Raw genomic sequence first — 19,842 nt, 5'->3', positions numbered from 1 at the left:
GAAACCTGCGTTACCTTCGTAGAGGCCACGGTTTGAACTAATGGTACAATATGTCAGCGACATTACAGATTTACGTTGGTCATTCTAAAGCAAGTAAACATTATATAACTACCTGGCAGATTAAAACTGTGTGCCAGACCGAGACTCGAACTCGGGACCTTTGCCTTTCGCGGGCAAGTGCTCTACCAACTGAGCTACCGAAGCACGACTCACGGCTGGTACTCACAGCTTTACTTCTGCCAGTATCTCGTCTCCTGCCTTCCAAACTTTACAGAAGCTCTTCTGCGAACCTTGCAGAACTAGCACTCCTGAAAGAAAGGATATAGCGGAGACATGGCTTAGCCACAGCCTGGAGATGTTTCCAGAATGAGATTTTCACTCTGCAGCGGAGTGTGCGCTGATATGAAACTTCCTGGCAGATTAAAATTGTGTGCCCGACCGAGACTCGAACTCGGGACCTTTGCCTTTCGCGGGCAAGTGCTCTACCAACTTTTTTTTTTTTTTTATTTTCCTGGACCTCTTCCACTTCAGGCGTTGGCCCCTATCATCCATATCACCCCCAAACTCCTATCTAACCTAAAAAAAAAAAAAAAAATAAATTACCGCTTCATTATGGCAAAGTGTGAAGTAAGAAATTTTGAAACAAAGCTTTGTATTTCCGACTCGTTTTAAGGTTGTGGTGTTCTTCCATTATATACTGTATGTACTCGTCTATATTCGCATGTGTATTCGTAACTGCAAAATATGCAAACTGGCCGATAATCCAAACATAGCTATTGTGCTTTGTTGCAGGAAAGAAATGCCAGTCTGGTTGAAGTACATCTTTAAGTGTTATGGCAGAGTCTGTGGTTCTAGTAATTATTGCGAGTTTATTTCTAGTCCAGTTCCATATGTGGTATTGGTCGCGGCAGATGAGAATGTGTGCCAAGGTATCTACAGTATGGCAATGATCGCAGTACGGACTCTGCTTCATTTTGATATTGTGCAACTTTTCACCTGTGGGGACCTTCTCGTTCACAATGTCAAACCACGTGGACACTACTTTGGAGTGGAGGATGGGATTGTTAATGTTTTTCCAGACGTTACTCCAGTTGACCGCTGGATATTTCGCTTCAATTGGGTTTTGCCTATGGTGTCTCGTGAGGTGGTAATAGGTCCTTCTGGTGTTAAGCAGCTGTGAAGTGTCTTGAATATAGCTCATTTCCAGATAATAAGTCCGGACGTGATCGAGTTGAGCGCTGATGCGACCAACATCGACTGGGGCCTTTTTGCTCGTTGGGGCTAACCTGTTGAATAACGTTTTCGTAATTGTCGGATGGGGTGACTGCAGTATTTTGCGGATTCGGTCCATATATACGGCAGTGCATTGGTTCTTGATGTCTTTGACGCCCAAACCACCAGCGGCGCGGGTTAACACTATGGTTGGCATAGCGACTTTAAAGATGTTTCCGCTCCATATGAACCAATACGCTGCAGCTAAAAGCTTTTGCGCTGTATCCTTGGGTACTGGTAACACTGCTGCGATGTGATATATTTTGCTTAGCGCATAGCTGTTAATCAATAGAGCCCTCTGTATCCGATTGAGCGTTCTAGTTTTGTGTTCACGGAGAGTAGCCCTGAATATATGCAGTTTATGGTCCCAGTTGGCTACTGTCATCTCTCTTGGGTTGGCCATTAGAATCATACCTAAGTGGTTCGTCTTCTCTGTTCTTTGTAGCCATGTTCTTGGAATGGTCTCCATATGGGATCCGACAGGTAAAATTTTCGAGTTTTGTTCATTGAGTTTGGCTCCGGAAGAAGTGGCGTAAGCGTGGATTATTTGTTGAACGACTTCCATTTCTGAGTGCGTGTTAACTACTACACTGACGTCATCAGCATAAGCGTGACACACGGTTTTTGTACCCAACACCTGTAGACATTGTAACCTGTGATGCAGGTTTAACAGTAACGGTTCTACGGCGATTGCGTATAGTGCCATAGAAAGGGGGCAGCCTTGTCTCACTGATTGCTTGATCGGGACTGGTGAACTTAGCTGACCATTAATTTTGATTCGAGAGGAAGTGCCGACTATACATTTGCGTATGATCTGAATAAAATGAGCACTGAATCCCATCCGTTGCATTACAGTTAGTAGAAAGTGGTGGTTGATGCGGTCAAAAGCCTTATCGAAGTCTAAAAACATGAGACCAACATTGCAGTTGCATAGCCACGACAAATATATTATGTCTCTATATTCACATAATGCATTCGACATTGATCTCCCTGGCACAGCACTCATTTGATAAGGGCCAAGTACTTTCGGCAGTACCGTCTTCAGTCTACAGTTTATGAGTCGGGTGAAGATTTTATAGTCGGAATTGAGGAGTGTTAGTGGTCGAAAATCCTTCAGCGTAGCGCTACGTGGTTTTTTGGGGATCAGTACAATCATTCCTTCGGTAAACTGAGATGGCATCTGCACGTCTCCCAATAATTCATTGCATATTTTGGTGAATTCCGGTCCTATGATGTGCCAAAAACAAGCATAAAATTCTATGGGTAGGCCATCTAAACCAGCAGATTTCTTTGTAGGCGAGTCTTTGATTATGGCACATACTTCTTCCTCAGTTATGTGGGCTACAAGGTCGGCGTTGTCAGTCGGATGGACCGTGGACTGAATGTTGGATAAAAGCGGCTCACTTGCCGTCGCGTCAGTCGCCGATGCGGAGTAAAAATCTGTATAATGTTGCACCACGTAATTTTTAACTGTGACTTGTTGATCGTATTCGTTCCCCTGTTCATCACTGAGAGTGTGGATTAACTTTTGTTTACATCTCTTGGCTTCCCGTATCACGTGATATACGGACGTATTCTCCTACGTCAGTTCAATCGGAGGACGCGATCGAACTTTTTTCCCCTCTAGTGATTGTCGTACCAACGCCGTTATTCTTGCTTTGGTGCGTTTTATTCTAGAGCTGTTTGCTACTAATCCCATGGGGTCATCATACAGTTCGCGGAGGCAAAGAAAGTGATACTCCAAGGTGCGTTTTCGCCAGTACGCTTTCATGCGACCATATCGTGCGATGCATTTTTTTATCTGCGGTTTCGCAGACTGTAGCCACCACATGATGCGTGTAGGATATCTGGATTGCATCCGAAGACAACGCTGCCATGTAGCATGGACCTCCTGTTTCAGTACTGCGTCCTCCAAAAGTGACACGTTTAGCTGCCATACGCCCCTTCCCAGGAATGTTTTTTGTTTAGTATGCTTCGCGGTTATATGAAATGCGCAGTGATCCGAGAAGTTAAGAGGCCAAATTTCACAGTCAGTTACATTATGGATAAAACCTTTCGTTACATACAGCCTGTCTAGTCTGCTTGCCGAAGTACTGGATACGTACGTGTATCCTCGGGTGTGCGGGCGAAGGTGGCACCAAGCATCTATCATATCGAGCCCGTTAATTAACAGCAACAGCTCCTCACAAAAGTTGAAGTTCGGGATTTGATCTTCTGGACGCAATACGCAGTTAAAATCTCCACCCAAAATTATGTGCAGTCGAGGATCCGTTATTAATGGGACAATTTCGTCCCGGAACAGGTTGCCCCTTGCTCGTTTTCCGCTGGATCCAGAGGGAGCATATATATTAACAAGAAGCAGATCATATATTTGTGCAGTTATGCCTCGTCCAGATTCAAGTATTGCTTTTGCTGTACATGGTATGCCGTGTTTGAACAGTATTCCTGTTCCACATTCATTGCCTATGTTTAAGATCGCCTCATATCCGTACACATCCGCTATTTTGGTTGTAACTACCTCTTGTAACATCGCTATGTCAATGTCGGCGGCATATAAGTAGTCCTTCACAGATTGTAACTTCACGTCCGAAACTATTCTGTTTACATTGAGCGTGGCGATTTTATACGCCTGCGTCATTCGGTAGTCCAACTAAGCGCATTCAGTGTCGTCAGACCATGCTGTCCCCGTATCAGTTCCGCAGCGGTCAACAGTGTCCATTGGTTCTTCAATTGGAGGGGCGAGGTTCATCTGTACGTCCTCATTCGGGTTGGGGATGTCTGGTTTTCCGATGTCTACCACGCCTTGCTTTCCGCTTCGATCTGTTTTAAGAATTTTTTTGGTACGGGAGAGTTTTTTCTCCAGTTCTTGAATCTCTTCAGGGCTCTGTTTTCGTGTTTGCCGTTTAGGTTTCACCGGCTGCTGTCTGATGTTGTCTTCCTCAGCATTCTTCAAATCTTCTAAGCGGGTGGTGTTTCGAGCTAAATTGTCGACCGTGCTCTTGGTGGATGATGGTGTCAATAGAGAAATCGGTTCACTATGAGGTTGCTCATTCCGGGATGGTTCTTGCATGTCATTCTCAACAGCGGAGGAATCGGATAATTTGCTGTGGCTCCCAATATCTTTCGGTGGCTGTTGTGTTGAAACCGTTACAGCTGTCACGATTTCCTTAGGTTCGGGTGATCTAGCTTCTGTTGTGTCAGTGGTGGCAATCTGGGCTTCTATTCGGGTGGGATGGTTCTCCGAATTCACATCAGGGCTTGGGGTCAAGACTTGGCCGCGGGCAGCCGTAGCGTAAGTCGCTGGCAGCGTAGTCATAGCAGGCGGTCGCGGGGCCTCGCCAGCCGGCAGCTGCGCCACTCGCCGCTGTAAACACTCCGCGCGGACGTGGCCGGGAGAGTTGCACGCCGCGCACGTCCTCGGCTGGCCGTCGTATTGCCTCACTCCGTTGAGAACTGGGAATTTGCGCGCGTTGGACCACCGTTCGGCAACATTGCTGAGAACTTTACCGTACGGCGCTATCACTGCGTTTATTTGTTCCGCCGGTACTTCGAATGGTAGTTCGAATATCCTGATAGTTCGTATTCCAAACCCTGCATGTGTTACGGTGACTTCGCCTACGTTTCCATCACAATGCTTAAATTGCATACTTCCTCCGCAATACTCAACTATTTTGTCACATAAGTTAGCATTCCTCAATTTCACAAATACAACGCTGCTCACTATCGAAAGATGCATTCCAATGACATCCTCTGAATCAACTTTCACTTCGTATTCCAACCAATCTTCGATTTCGTGTAGTTTAGGTCGGGCGTAATTACGATCAAACGAGAATTTCAAAGTATCTTGTCTGTTCAAGTGGGCCATCACGGATTCATATTTCAAATTTCAATATGCGTAGAAGTTCTGCAACGATGCAAGACGCACTGCGACTTACCACGCCGAAGCGCAGCAGACCGCGGCGCACGAAACTCAGCACACGTCCGCACAGCACGGCTGACGCGGCGAGACTGCCCGACCGAGACTCGAACTCGGGACCTTTGCCTTTCACGGGCAAGTGCTCTACCAACTGAGCTACCGAAGCACGACTCACGGCCGGTACTCACAGCTTTACTTCTGCCAGTATCTCGTCTCCTGCGTTCCAAACTTTACAGAAGAGCCGTGAGTCGTGCTTCGGTAGCTCAGTTGGTAGAGCACTTGTCCGCGAAAGGCAAAGGTCCCGAGTTCGAGTCTCGGTCGGGCACACGGTTTTAATCTGCCAGGAAGTTTCATATCAGCGCACACTCCGCTGCAGAGTGAAAATCTCATTCTGGATTACATAACTAAATACACGAAGTGCAGTAAACAGATGAAGCGCTCGCCTGAAAGCCCCGGATGTACCACAAACAGGACATCCACTGTTCATTTCTTCAGACTGACAACGTCTGTCCTGTTCGTAATAGTTGCCCACGTAACAATGAAGTTTTAAATTTTATTCACGACTGAGGTCACTCTGCTTTTCTGTACCTGGTGAAAGGCAGTTTGTCCGACGGTTGACAGAAATTTTGGTTACCTGAATGTTGCTAACTGAGTGAGAAATATGAAGTACTGCACCAATAACGAACAAATGTCTTAGCTTAATTTATTAGCTTGCCTTGTTGTTTTGACCTCAGGCAGTTTTCGAAGATTTTACATGGGATTTGACATCAAGGTGTTAAATGATTTCAGTTTTCTACTTCCTTTCATTACTCATACATTTATGATAGAAATATACCGCAAAAGCACTCTTTACAGCCGTACACATGAAGTACAAAGAACATTTTACAGATGAACACGATTGATGTTTATTTACCTATTTCTTATTTACTATTTCATCTTACAACCCACATTCTGGTTTCTGAATAACTGTACTAAATTATGGAAGCCAGTACTATTTCATGTGAATTACCATTTTAATAAGTAAACTTTTGAACTTCACAAAAGATCTTCCACATGCTAGGCAATGTAATACTTAACATCACAAAGCTCACACACATAGAAGACTTGTATTGAAAGTGATGTCCAATTCAGCAAGTGATCATTATAGCGCTACAGGACCGTTTCTTCCCAAAACTATTCCGTAAGTAACATAAAACAAGAGATAGAAATGCTAATCATATTGGAACAATTAACCTCGACTGACTAATGAGATATACAGGGTGAGTCACCTAACGTTAACGCTGGATATATTTCGTAGACCACGTCAAATACTGACGAACCGATTCCACAGACCGAACGTGAGGAGAGGGGCTAGTGTAATTGTTTAATACAAACCATACAAAAATGCACGGAAGTATGTTTTTTAACACAAACTTACGTTTTCTTTAAATGGAACCACGTTAGTTTTGTTAGCACATCTCAACATATAAACAAATACGTAATCACTGCCATTTGTTGCATTGTAAAACGTTAATAAAATGCTGAGAACTTCCGGAGATATTGTAACCTAAAGTTGACGCTTGAAACCTCCGACGTTCAGTTGCGTGTTGTAACAAACACGGGCCAAGGTCGGCGAGCAGCATCTGCAGGGACATGTTTACGATGACGACCGTGTTTACGAGTGTGGCTGTAGTGCACTGTTGTGGTTTGGTCTAGCTGTCGCAGTGTCCGCATGTAGCGATTGCTGCTATTGTTATTCTGCATTCGTCTCCGCACGCAGATCAACTCTAGTACACCGTGTTACCAGACGTCTGTGATAGTGTAGTGTTGTAGGAACTGTGACCATGGTGAATTCGAACTCTGAAAAGGCGGAGATGATACTCATCTATGGCGAGTGTCGACGAAATGCAGCTGAAGCCTGCAGGATGTATGCAGAACGGTACCCGGACAGAGAGCATCCAACGTGCCGCACATTGCAAAACATCTACCGCCAACTGTATGCAACAGGTACGGTCGTAGAACGCAAACGAGTCCGTAACAGACCCGTCACAGGAGAAGCGGGTGCAGTTGGTGCGTTAGCTGCTGTTGCCATGAACCCACACATGAGTACACGGGACATTGCGAGAGCCGGTGGACTGAGTCAAAGTAGTGTCATGCGCATACTGCATCGTCACCGCTTTCACCCGTTTCATGTGTCGCTACATCAGCAATTACGTGGTGATGACTTTAATCATCGAATGCAATTCTGTCAAACCAATGATCTGCAAACGTTGCTCGAAAATGCCACATTGGAAACGCGTCGACGTATGTGGTATCAGCATGATGGTGCACCTGCACATTCCGCAATCAACACTAGGCTGACCCTTGACAGGATGTTCGACGGGCGTTTCATAGGACGTGGAGGACGCATAAATTGACCAGCCCGTTCACCTGATCTTACACCTCTGGACTTCTTTCTGCGGGGTACGTTAAAGGAGAATGTGTAACGTGATGTGCCTAAAACCCCAGAGGATATGAAACAACGTATTGTGGCAGCCTGCGGCGACATTACACCAGATGTACTGCGGCGTGTACGACATTCATTATGCCAGAGATTGCAACTGTGTGCAGCAAATGATGGCCACCACATTGAACATCTATTGGCCTGACATGTCGGGACACACTCTATTCCACTCCGTAATTGAAAACAGAAACCACATGTGTACGTGTACGTCACCCCTCATGGTAATGTACATGTCCGTCAGTGATAAAGACCAATCCAAAGGTGTTAGGATGTGGACGTAATGTGCTGTTCCAGTCTCTTCTGTACCTAAGGTCCATCACCGTTCCCTTTGGATCCCTACGTAATTCGGTGCTCTCCGATACACACGATCGAACAGCGGAGGAGTGGTACTCAAGCGTCAACTTTAGGTTACAATATCTCCGAATGTTCTTAGCATTTTACAATGCAACAAACGGCACTGATTACGTATTTGTTTATATGTTCAGATGTGCTAACAAAACTAAGGGGGTTCCATTTAAAAAAACTTAGGTTTGTGTTAAAAAACATACTTCCGTGCATTTTTGTATGGTTTGTATTAAGCAATTACACTAGCCCCTCTCCTCACGTTCGGTCTGTGTAATCGGTTTGTCAGTATTTGGTGTGGTTTACGAAATATATCCAGCGGTAACGTTAGGTGAATCACCCTGTATATCAGTACCATAGATTACCAGAAGCGGATGAACGTAGTTTTGATTTCTATACAGATTAAATACACCGATGGAGAAAAAAAATTGTAACACATAAAATAAGTAATGTAGAGTGGTGAAATTTCGGGAATACGTTTGTCTAGATAACATGTTTAAGCGATTAATGTTACAAGATCATAGGTTACTGTAAGCGCGATGTAGTCCATATCATATGTGGAATGCTGGTATAATGCCTGGTGACAGTTTGTTGGATGGAGTTCCGTGCCTCTTGCCATAGGTCGGTCAATACAGGGACGGTTAATGCTGTTTGTGGATGACACTGGAGTTGTCGTCCGATTACGTCACACGCGTGATCAACTGGAGAAGGAACTGGTGATCGAGCTGGCCAAGCCAACATGTCGGCACTCTGTACAGCATGTGGGTTACAAAACCGGTATGTGAGCGAGCGTTATCCTGTTGGAATGCTGTTCATGAATGGCAGCATAAGAGGTCGAACCACTAGACAAATTCACAGTGTTGTAGCCAGGGTGCGTGTGATAACCACGAGATGGTTCCTGCTGCTATACTGCTATACAAAATTGCACCCCAGGCCATACCTCCAAGTGTAGGTCTAGTGTGTCTAGGCCGCAGACAGAATGGCTGCAGAAGCTCACCTGACCTCCTTCTAACCAACACATCGCCGTCACCGTTTCCGAGGCATAACCAGATTTCATCGGAAAACACAACTAGTAAATAGTGTCGGAAGTTCCATGCGACTTTTCGCAGATGATTCTGTACTATACAGAGAAGTTGCAGCATTAGAAAATTGCAGCGAAATGCAGGAAGACTTGCAGCGGATAGGCACTTGGTGCAGGGAGTGGCAACTGACCCTTAACATAGCCAAATGTAATGAATTGCAAATACATAGAAAGAAGGATCCTTTATTCTATGATTAAATGATATCGGAAAAAACACTGGTATCAGTTACTTCTGTAAAATATCTGGGAGTATGCGTACGGAACGATTTGAAGTGGAATGATCATATAAAATTAATTGTTGGTAAGGCGGATGCCAGGTTGAGATTCATTGGGAGAATCCTTAGAAAATGTAGTCCATCAACAAAGGAAGTGACTTACAAAACACTTGTTCCGTCTATACTTGAGTATTTTCTCATCAGTGTGGGATCCGTACCAGGTCGGGTTGACAGAGGAGATAGAGAAGATCCAAAGAAGAGCGGCGCGTTTCGTCACAGGGTTATTTGGTAAGCGTGACAGCGTTACGGAGACGCTTAGCAAACTCAAGTGGCAGACTCTGCAAGAGAGGCGCTCTGCGTCGCGGTGTAGCTTGCTGTCCAAGTCTCGAGAGGGTGCGTTTCTGGATGAGGTATCGAGTATATTGCTTCCCCCTACTTATACCTCCCGAGGAGATCACGAGTGTAAAATTAGAGAAGTTTGAGCGCGCACGGATGCTTTCCGGCAGTCGTTCTTCCTGCGAACCATACGCGACTGGAACAGGAAAGGGAGGTAATGACAGTGGCACGTAAAGTGCCCTCCGCCACACACCGTTGGGTGACTTGCGGAGTATAAATGTAGATGTAGATGTACAACATGCCTCCATGCCGCCCTCCAGTGAGTTCTCACATAGCACCGGAAAGTTGTAAACGGCGGTGGGCTGTGGTCAGTAGAATGCTCACTACAGGGCGGTTGGCTCGGATGAGTCATTAAATAACCGATTTGAAACAGTTCGTTGTCTCACTGTGTTGCCAACTCCTGCTCAGATTTCTGCTGTAGATGCAGTGCGATGTGACAGAGCCATACGCCGAACAAGATGGTCTTCCCTCTCGGTAGTACCACGTGGCCGTCCGGAGCCGCTCTTCTTCCGACCGCACATTCACGTGACCACAGCTGCAGCAGTCAATTACAGAGGCTACATTTCTGACAAGTACTCTTTGCAGTATCACAGAAGGAACAACCAGCTTCTCGTAGCCCTGTTGCAAGACATCGTTCTAACTTAGTGAGTTCTGACAATGGTGTCTTTGCCGATTTAAAGGGATTCTTAACCTTCATCAACTCACCATATCCAATCCCAAAGGTGACTAACGCTCTACACCATTACAGCTTGTATTTAAAGCACACCTGGCCCGCATCTCGTGGTCGTGCGGTAGCGTTCTCGCTTCCCACGCCCGGGTTCCCGGGTTCGATTCCCGGCGGGGTCAGGGATTTTCTCTGCCTCGTGATGGCTGGGTGTTGTGTGATGTCCTTAGGTTAGTTAGGTTTAAGTGGTTCTAAGTTCTAGGGGACTGATGACCTAAGATGTTAAGTCCCATAGTGCTCAGAGCCATTTGAACCATTTTTTAAAGCACACCTGGTCTGCATCCTCATAGTGGCACCACTATGATAGGACTGACAGAGGAGGTAGAGAAGATCCACCGAAGAGTGATGCCTAGTGTCACGGGGTCGTTTAGCTGGCAAATGAGCGTTAAGGGGATGCGAAACAAACTCCACCGGCAGACGTTACAAAGAGAGGTATTGTGCATCATGGAGAGATTTATTATTGAAATTTCGGGACAGCACTTTTCAGGAGGAGTCGGACAACATATTACTTTCCCCCACATACATCTCGCTTATTGACGACGAGCAGAAAATTCCAGAAATTAGAGCCAGAAGAGAGGCTTACCGACAATCATACTTCCTACTCACTATTCGCAATTGGAACAAGGTTGGAGGGTTCAGATAGTGGTACCGAAAGTACCCTCCGCCACACACCATTAGGTGGCTTGAGGAGTATAATATAGATATAGACGTAGTGGCGCTACCAGCGCCACTCGTATTCCACAGGCGCAAAATCTGAATAGGGTTCATTTTTCAGTTGTGGAACCACTTCCACCAATTGTAGTTTATGTCACACAGCTGCATCTTGCATGTTGCAATTCTTTTCCCGCAAATGTAAAAGGGCACTCTGGCCGCATATTAAGTTGATCAAGTCACGTTAAGTAACAAAGAGGGGACCACACCACTGGAGATTTCTCATGAAACGCATTTCTGCAGCGGCTCAGGTAAAAGCCACTTGGTCGTTTGGTCTTCTTTGAGGAGACGCCACTGGGCGCGGGTCACTGAAGTCGCAATAGAGACAGCATCTCCCGCGGTGTAGGGCCACCAGCAGAGTCTGTTTTACAACGTGAAAGTGGTAGGAACACCATTTTCGGTAAGGTCCTGAAGGACACTTTTCTAAATAAAACATAGAAAACACGGCTTTCTTGAAAATACACTGCCCACAGGAGATACGAGTATGAAGTGTAAATAGGCTGTTTAGGTTTTTATATTGGTAACGCCACGTAGCGCTCTGAATGAAAATCACTGGCTGTGCTGTGTGCAGTCTGTGGCTGGTTTGCGTTGTTGTTGGCCATTGTAGTGTTGGGCAGCTGGATATTAACAGCGTGCAGCGTTGTGCAGTTGGAGGTGAGCCGCCAGCAGTGGTGGATATGGGGAGAGAGATGGCGGAATTTTGAGAGCAGATGATCTGGACATGTGTCCATCAGAGACAGTACATTTGTAAGACTGGATGTCATAAACTGCTATATATATTATGACTTTTGAACACTATTAAGGTAAATACATTGTTTCTTCTCTATCAAAATCTTTCATTTGCTAACTATGCCTATCAGTAGTTAGTGCCTTCAGTAGTTTGAATCTTTTATTTAGCTGGCAGTAGTGGCGCTCGCTGTATAACAGTAGTTCGAGTAACGAAGATTTTTTTGTGAGGTAAGTGATTTGTGAAACGTATAGGCTAATATTAGTCAAGGCCATTCTTTTGTAGGGAATATTAAAAGTCAGATTGCGTTGCGCTAAAAATATTGTGTGTCAGTTTAGTGTTGATCAGAATAGGTAAAGAGCGAAATGTCTGAGTACGTTCAGTTTTGCTCAGCTGTTTTAAAATCAAATAATGTAAGAGGTTTATCAGCACAGTAATTCATTAATTTTTCTAAGGGGACGTTTCAAATCATGGCAGGTGGGGCATAGTTCAACGCTGAGTTCAGGCATTGCAAAATGCTGAATTTTAAAGGCAATGTAAGACGCTAACGTAAATAAATTAGGAGTTAGAAACAGAAAAATAGCTGTGCAGTAGAATACCCATCTCACTGGGCACTCAAAGAGGTACAGAGAGATAAAGACACTATTTTTCTGCTCAAAGTGCTGGGAAACGTATTATAGTTTAGCTGCCTGTAGTCAGGGAGGAGACCAACTTATTTTAAGATATCTTTTTACTGGTCGGCACTCGGAACATCCTTAGTCAGTCAAATGACGCGAAGTATGAAAGTGCGAATAACCCAAACTTCCTTTTTGTAAGCAGAAGGAACAAAATCATCTCACCGACACACTTCTTCTCCGACATAGTACTTCACCACCAGGTTTCTTCTCTGTACCCCATCAACCGAGTCTCTTTGAACAGACGAACTGAGGGACATGTCGTTGGTGTGAAACCAGTGAATGGTTTTGCTGCTACTTCACCCCCCACCTGCTGATCAACACGATGAGATTGAGTTGTGAGAGCGAGTGGGATCAGTGTTATTGTTCTTACTGCGTTTCAGTAATTTTCAGGCTTCACTCTAAATACTTGCTTGTAGGTTTTCACGATCAATTTGCTTTCAATTTAGCCATAGACGGAAACGCATAAACTTCTAGACCATTATCTGCATTTAATACTAACATTCCAGCAACCATAATACGATTGTACTGTGTGTGTTGTGTGTGTGTTGTGTCATGTTAACTGCAACAGTCTGTGATGCTATTCACTGAGCGTTGATTACATTAAATGAAATGTTGTTTATAAACGTGTACACCATTTCATATACAGTGACACAAATGTGATTCCCACTTGAAAAATTCAGTCTGGTGTTTTGCATGCTTAAGTTTACTCTGCCTTGTACTGTGAATGTTTTTATGTACATCTTGCACTGTATATGTATTTTGATTTCCGTATTTTGCTGTGACAACTATATTGCTGTAAGTCTGAATTTTTTGAGTCATCAGTCTTCTTACAGGTTTGATCAGGCCCGCCACGAATTCCTCCCCTGTGCCAACCTCTTCACCTCAGAGTAGCACTTGCAGCCTACGTCCTCAATTATTTGCTGGATGTATTCCAATTTCTGTCTTCTTCTACAGTTTTCACCCTATTCAGGACCCTCTAGTATCTTGGAAGTTATTCACTGAAGTGTTTACAGATGCTCTGTCATCTCGTCCCTTCTTCTTGTTTCTCTTCCTCGTGATGACCGGGTGTTGTGTGATGTCCTTAGGTTAGTTAGGTTTTAGTAGTTCTTAGTTCTAGGGGACTGATGGCCATAGATGTTAAGTCCCATAGTGCTCAGGGCCATTTGAACCATTTTAACCTACTTCTTGTCAGTGTTTTCCATGTATTCCCTTCCTCTTCGATTCTGCGCAGAACCACCTCACCTTTTCAGCACGCCTAATTATCAACATTCGTCTGAAGCACCATTTCTCAGATGCTTCGATTCTTTTCTGTTCCGGTTTCCCATCCTCGATGTTTTGCTGCCATACAGTGCTATGTTCAAAACGTACATAATGAGAAATTTCTTCCTTATGTGGAGCCCTTGTTCGATACTGGTAGACTTGTGGCTTCCAATTCTTTCGCGGCGGCTTGTGTGAGTAAAACCTTTTCGGTTTTCGAACAGCGTCAGTTCGAATAAAATTCTCTGGCACCGCCATCGTCGTCAGGAGTAAAACTTCAGACTGCCGCGATTGTCACGGTTTTCCAGTTATTTAGCCACGCTTGCGCTCTCTGCCACCAAGCAGAGACGGACGAAATGACGCGTGCGCTGAAGGTGAGTTGAGCAGCTCACAGCAGCTCCGCCCCGCAGCTAGACCCAGTGACGTCAGGTGGGGCGAGAGGCCGGCGCCGCGTTTGAAACTGCCGCTCCCGCCTTTCTACAAGCGTCAAGCATTCTTCGATGTTTACTGAGTGTGCACCCCTGGTCTGGTCGGAGCTACCGGTGTTGGCGGCCGAGTGCGAGTCAGGTGTGCTTGCTCGTGTGACTGCGTGTATGTTTTCTTTTCTGAGGACGGCTTTGGGCGATAGCTGCATATGTAACAGTTATTTCGTTGTGCCTCTCTGCAATTGAACGGTTCATCTTTGCGGTGAGCAGCAATCTATCATGTTATTAATATTGTAGTTAATCTAGAAATAAGAATGCAAGCATAAAGTAAACACACTTGGCAACGTACATTGTCTGACCAAGTAGTCTTGGGGTGATTGCTAATTTAGGCAGCAAATGTATAGGTAATTGAAAGACGGATACTCAGTGTCTATAGACCTCTCTTACGATGATTTCTAGTGCCTAAATTGAATGAATAATGCGTGAATCACCAATGATTAACGTGAACCTCCCCTGAACTTCGAACCAAAATATTTTTGATGTCCATGTTTCTTGAAAACTTCCTATGAATCACATATTATGAAAAAACACAACTGCCAAACTCTTCACAGCAATGAACTGAGATATGAGAATGTAAAAGTGATGATATTAAAATGTATGAGGATCAATCATTCAGAGATATAAATACGTTGCCGGTCGGTGTGGCCGAGGGGTTCTAGGCGCTTCAGTCTGGAACCGCGCGACCGCTACGATCACAGGCTCGAATCCTGCCTCGGGCATGGCTGTGTGTGATCTCCTTCGGTTAGTTCGGTTTAAGTAGTTCTTAGTTCTAGGGGACTGATGATCTCAGCAGTTAAGTCCCATAGTTCTCAGAGCCATTTGAAACACATATACCCTGCTTGCACATAATGGTTCAAATGGCTCTGACCACTATGCGACTTAACTTCTGGGGTCATCAGTCTCCTAGAACTTAGAACTATTTAAACCGAACTAACCTAAGGACATCACACATATCCATGCCCGAGGCAGGATTCGAACATCCGACCGCAGCGGTCGCGCGGTTACAGACTGCAACGCCTAGAACCGCTCGGCGCTGCAGTCTGGAACCGCGCGACCGCTACGGTCGCAGGTTCGAATCCTGCCTCGGGCATGGATGTGTGTGATGTTCTTACGTTAGTTCGGTTTAAGTAGTTCTTAGTTCTAGGGGACTGATGACCTCAGCAGTTAAGTCCCATAGTGCTCAGAGCCATTTGAACCATTTGCAACGCCTAGAACCGCGTGGCCACCGAGGTCGGCGCGAATGATGATTAAAGAAGTATAACTACACATGTTTTGAGGAACACAAATTGTACTAATGGAGGTAATTGTATTTGTTCGAATTACATTAGTAATAGACGCTTTCTAGAGTGTCTGATGTCACACTGAGGTATGCTAGACACTCAGATCACTACCAAACGTTGTATGTCAAATGGTTCAATCGGCTCTGAGCACTATGGGACAACTTCTGAGGTCGTCAGTCCCCTAGAACTTAGAACTACTTAAACCTACCTAACCTAAGGATATCACACACATCCATGCCCGAGGCGGGATTCTAACCTGCGACCGCAGCGGTCGCCCGGTTCCGGACTGTAGCGCCTAGAACCGCTCGGCCACCCCGGCCGGCCGTTGTATGTCGATCTAGTATCAACCAAAACACCGATTTAATTCGTACTATGTACCGTTGTCCCATAGAATAAGCGTACATGGTAATTAAAAGTAACACCAGAGCTATGAGGTCTGAGAGCGATGTCGATGGCAAATGAAACTAAATGGTTGAATAATGGAACAGGCACGCACTTTGGGACATGTAAAACCAGGTCATACAGTCACAGTGTTGGATCTATCACCCGCCTGCCGAGACAGCTCGCTGATGTCACGACACTCCCATCGCTTAGTGTCGCCAACAACAGGAGACCAAGCGGTCACTCCAGGGCCATTGCCGATACGATACAGGCGAGCCCCAGCCGTACTGTCTACATACAAATCACAGTGTCGCGTGAGGACCCCATGCAGTTGGCAACAAACCGCCAAGTGACGCCTACATAAAATGTACTGTTGTCTTCACACGTTATGAACACTGAGACTGTTGTCTTTTCACCTAATGAAGAGTGACACAATGTCTTCATACAAAAAGTGCAGTGAGAAATTTTTTGTGAAGCGACTGGAGGTATCTGGTCGGTTCCCAAATAAATATTGCTCACAATCCACAATGTTGAGCAAGTGAAAGGTCACTAACATGCAAACCTCCATGTGTCAGACGCACAGATCGGTATCAAATGTTGTATGTCGATCGAGTATCAACCGAAACACCGATTTACTTCGTGCTACGTGCTGTCGTCCAGTAGAATGTGCTTACACGGTAACTAAAAGTAACATTGTAACTACGAAGCTCAGGAATAGCATATCTGTGAGTAGTTGTTTAGGAGTTTTCACGTGGGTGAGTTGGTATTGGGTGCGGTCGTCGTACCGAAGATCTCGCGTACAAACCTCAATGCTGACATTTTTTTTTTAACTTTTTGGAAGTGAAACATTTACATGGGAGAACATTTTCTTGACACGTACAACAACATTTTGGAGTTTGTAGCAATATTCTTTAGACAGTCTGCTTTCGCTTCGTCAATTGAACGTTATGCACTTATTATTGAGGTTATAATTTTGTTTATTTGTTACTACTATTAGTTGTCTTTTTATTATTATTATTATTATTATTATTATTATTATTATTACTTCCTTACGTGTGGCGCAATTGTTTCTATATTTTTCTGTTCTGATTGTACACTACTGGCCATTGAAATTGCTACACCACGAAGATGATGTGCTACAGACGTGAAATTTATCCGACAGGAAGAAGATGTTATGATATGCAAATGATTAGCTTTTCAGAGAATTCACACAAGGTTGGCGCCAGCGGCGACACGTACAACGTGCTGACATGAGGAAAATTTCCAACCAATTTCTCATACACAAACAGCAGTTGACCGGCGTTGCCTGGTGAAACGTTGTTGTGATACCTCGTGTAAGGAGGAGAAATGCGTACCATCACGTTTCCGACTTTGATATAGGTCGGATTATAGCCTATCGCGATTGCGGGTTATCGTATCGCTACATTGCTGCTCGCGTTGGCCGAGATCCAATGACTGTTAGCAGAATATGGAATCGGTGGGTTCAGGAGGGTAATACGGAACGCCGTGCTGGATCCCAACGGCCTCGTGTCACTAGCAGTCGAGATGACAGGTATCTTATCCGCATGGCTGTAACGGATAGTGCAGCCACGTCTCGATCCCTAAGTCAACAGATGGGGACGTTTGCAAGACAACAAACATCTGAACGAACAGTTCGACGACGTTTGCAGCAGCATGGACTATCAGCTCGGAGACCATGGCTGCGGTTACCCTTGGCGCTGCATCACAGACAGGAGCGCCTGCAATGGTGTACTCAACGACGAACCAGGGTGCACGAATGGCAAAACGTCATTTTTTCGGATGCATCCTGGTTCTGATTACAGCATCGTGATGGTCGCATCCGTGTTTAGCGACATCGCGGTGAACGTACACTGGAAGCGTGTATTCGTCATCGCCATACTGTCGTATCATCCGGCGTGATGGTATGGGGTGCCATTGGTTACACGTCTGTCACCTCTTGTTCGCATTGATGGCACTTTGAACAGTGGACGTTACATTTTAGATCTTTTACGACCCGTGGCTCTATCCCTCATTCGATCCTTGCGAAACCCTACATTTCAGCAAGAGAATGCACATCCGCGTATTGCAAGTCCTGTACGGGCATTTCTGGATACAGAAAATGATCGACTGCTGCCCTGGCCAGCACGTTGTCCAAATCTCTCACCAACTGAAAACGTCTGGTCAATGATGGCTGAGCAACTGGCTCGTTGCAATACGCCAGTCACTACTCTTGATGAACTGCGGTATCGTGTTGAAGCTGCGTGGGCAGCCATACCTGTACGCGCCATCCAAGCTCTGTTTGGCTCAATTCCTAGGCGTATCAAGGCTGTTTTTACGGCCAAAGGTGGTTGTTCTGGGTACTGATTTCTCAGGATGTATGCAACCAAACTGCGTGAAAATTTAATCACATGTCAGTTCTAGTATAAATTATTTGTCCAATGAATACCCGTTAATCATCTACATTTCTTCTTGGTGTAGCAATTTTAATGGCCAGTAGTGTATATTCTGTGAATCGATAAATTTATAGGTTTACTACTTTCAAAGAAACGAAGAGAATGGAGACTGACAAGAGAACACTGCTGTAAATTCAAACAGTCCTTTACGTGTCATAAATATGTTGTCCCATGTGACACTTCCACGCACAATACAGTAAAATATTTATCGTTATTGTGGTCTGAAGCCGAGACCTGTGGTATGAAATTTAATGCTTTATCAGCTTCCCCACAGAAGCTACTTGGCTTAGTGATTCGCAGTCATTCTTTTCCTGTGCTCTCTCGTGCTAATGCTACTTCTAATTAACGTTTACGTCCGTTCCGCTGGACGGCAGCACTTGGTACGAACTAAATCACAGTTTTGGTTGATACTCTATCTACACACAACGTTTGGTACTGACCTCAGTGTCTGACATCTGGAGGTTTGATTGTAAGGGCTCACTGTTTATGTATCTTGTGAAGTTATTCAGGAGGGTAGAGATATTGCTTGGACCTTATTCCTGTAACCGTACTTGATAACTAATGTGCACAGTTGTGATCAGATCAGTAAACATCTGAACTTCTAACTCCGTATGTGTGTGCGCTACACGAAAAATAAGAAAAAAAACTTTGTGCTGATGACGATCTAGCGTTGCAGTCAGTTCGCCTTTTTACCAAACTTCGGACTATGTGCCACAGCCAACTAGACATGTTTCCGTGATCGTTGAAAACTGGAAATGACTGCGTTCCGGTCGAACTGAGACAATGACTTTGCCAATGGTATGGGACGATTTTGGTTTGTGCTTCAAACCATCGACAGTTCTTATGTTCTTCTTTTTCAGCGACTGTTCTTTATACTTTGTGTGTTTGGTATTTTGTGTAACAGAGAGTGACCTGTAGGTCTTGAAAGGAACTTTACTGTTAATGTTCATACACTGTTATAATTTCAGTTGTGTACTTACGGTCTTATGTGGAGAATGCATGTATCGTAATGTTTAACTCCACCTGTCTTTGATGTTATTCACTGAACATTTACTGAAATGTTGTTTACCAACGTATACACCATTTCATACGCAGACAGAAATTTCATTCCATCATGGGAAACTGAATACACTATTTTATCAGCTGAACTTTACACTGTCTTGTGCAGTTAATGTTTCCTAAGTTTCTCGTTTTTATGTACATCTTACACGTATGTACGTTTTTATTTCTGGATTGGTCTGTGACAACTACATCGCCGTAAGTTTGAATTTTTGTGAATGTTGTTATACGTATGTTGTTGTATAATGAAGTAATTTTCGAAGAGTTTTCCTATGTAACTATTGCTAGGACTATAATTTTTCCAGAAGTATCAGTAAGTTCAATGTCGGAAATCGTTTGAAATTGCGAGTTATTAATCGATATTTTAAAGAATGGACGGTATGA

At 44.6% G+C, this 19,842-nt stretch overlaps 1 protein-coding gene and 1 non-coding gene across 2 annotated transcripts in view; both read right to left on the bottom strand.

Annotated features, from left to right (window-relative positions):
* LOC124803423 (opioid-binding protein/cell adhesion molecule-like) overlaps positions 1-19,842 on the bottom strand; it is a 503,265-nt gene that overhangs the window by 234,519 nt on the left and 248,904 nt on the right. The gene's annotated exons all lie outside the window — the stretch shown is intronic.
* On the bottom strand, positions 5,281-5,355 carry Trnas-uga. The gene has a single exon. It is a non-coding gene; the product is annotated as a tRNA-Ser (tRNA).

This window comes from Schistocerca piceifrons, chromosome 6 (assembly GCF_021461385.2).
Source record: "Schistocerca piceifrons isolate TAMUIC-IGC-003096 chromosome 6, iqSchPice1.1, whole genome shotgun sequence".
Taxonomy (NCBI): Eukaryota; Metazoa; Arthropoda; class Insecta; order Orthoptera; family Acrididae; genus Schistocerca; species Schistocerca piceifrons.
This window is presented reverse-complemented; position numbering and strand designations above follow the sequence as displayed.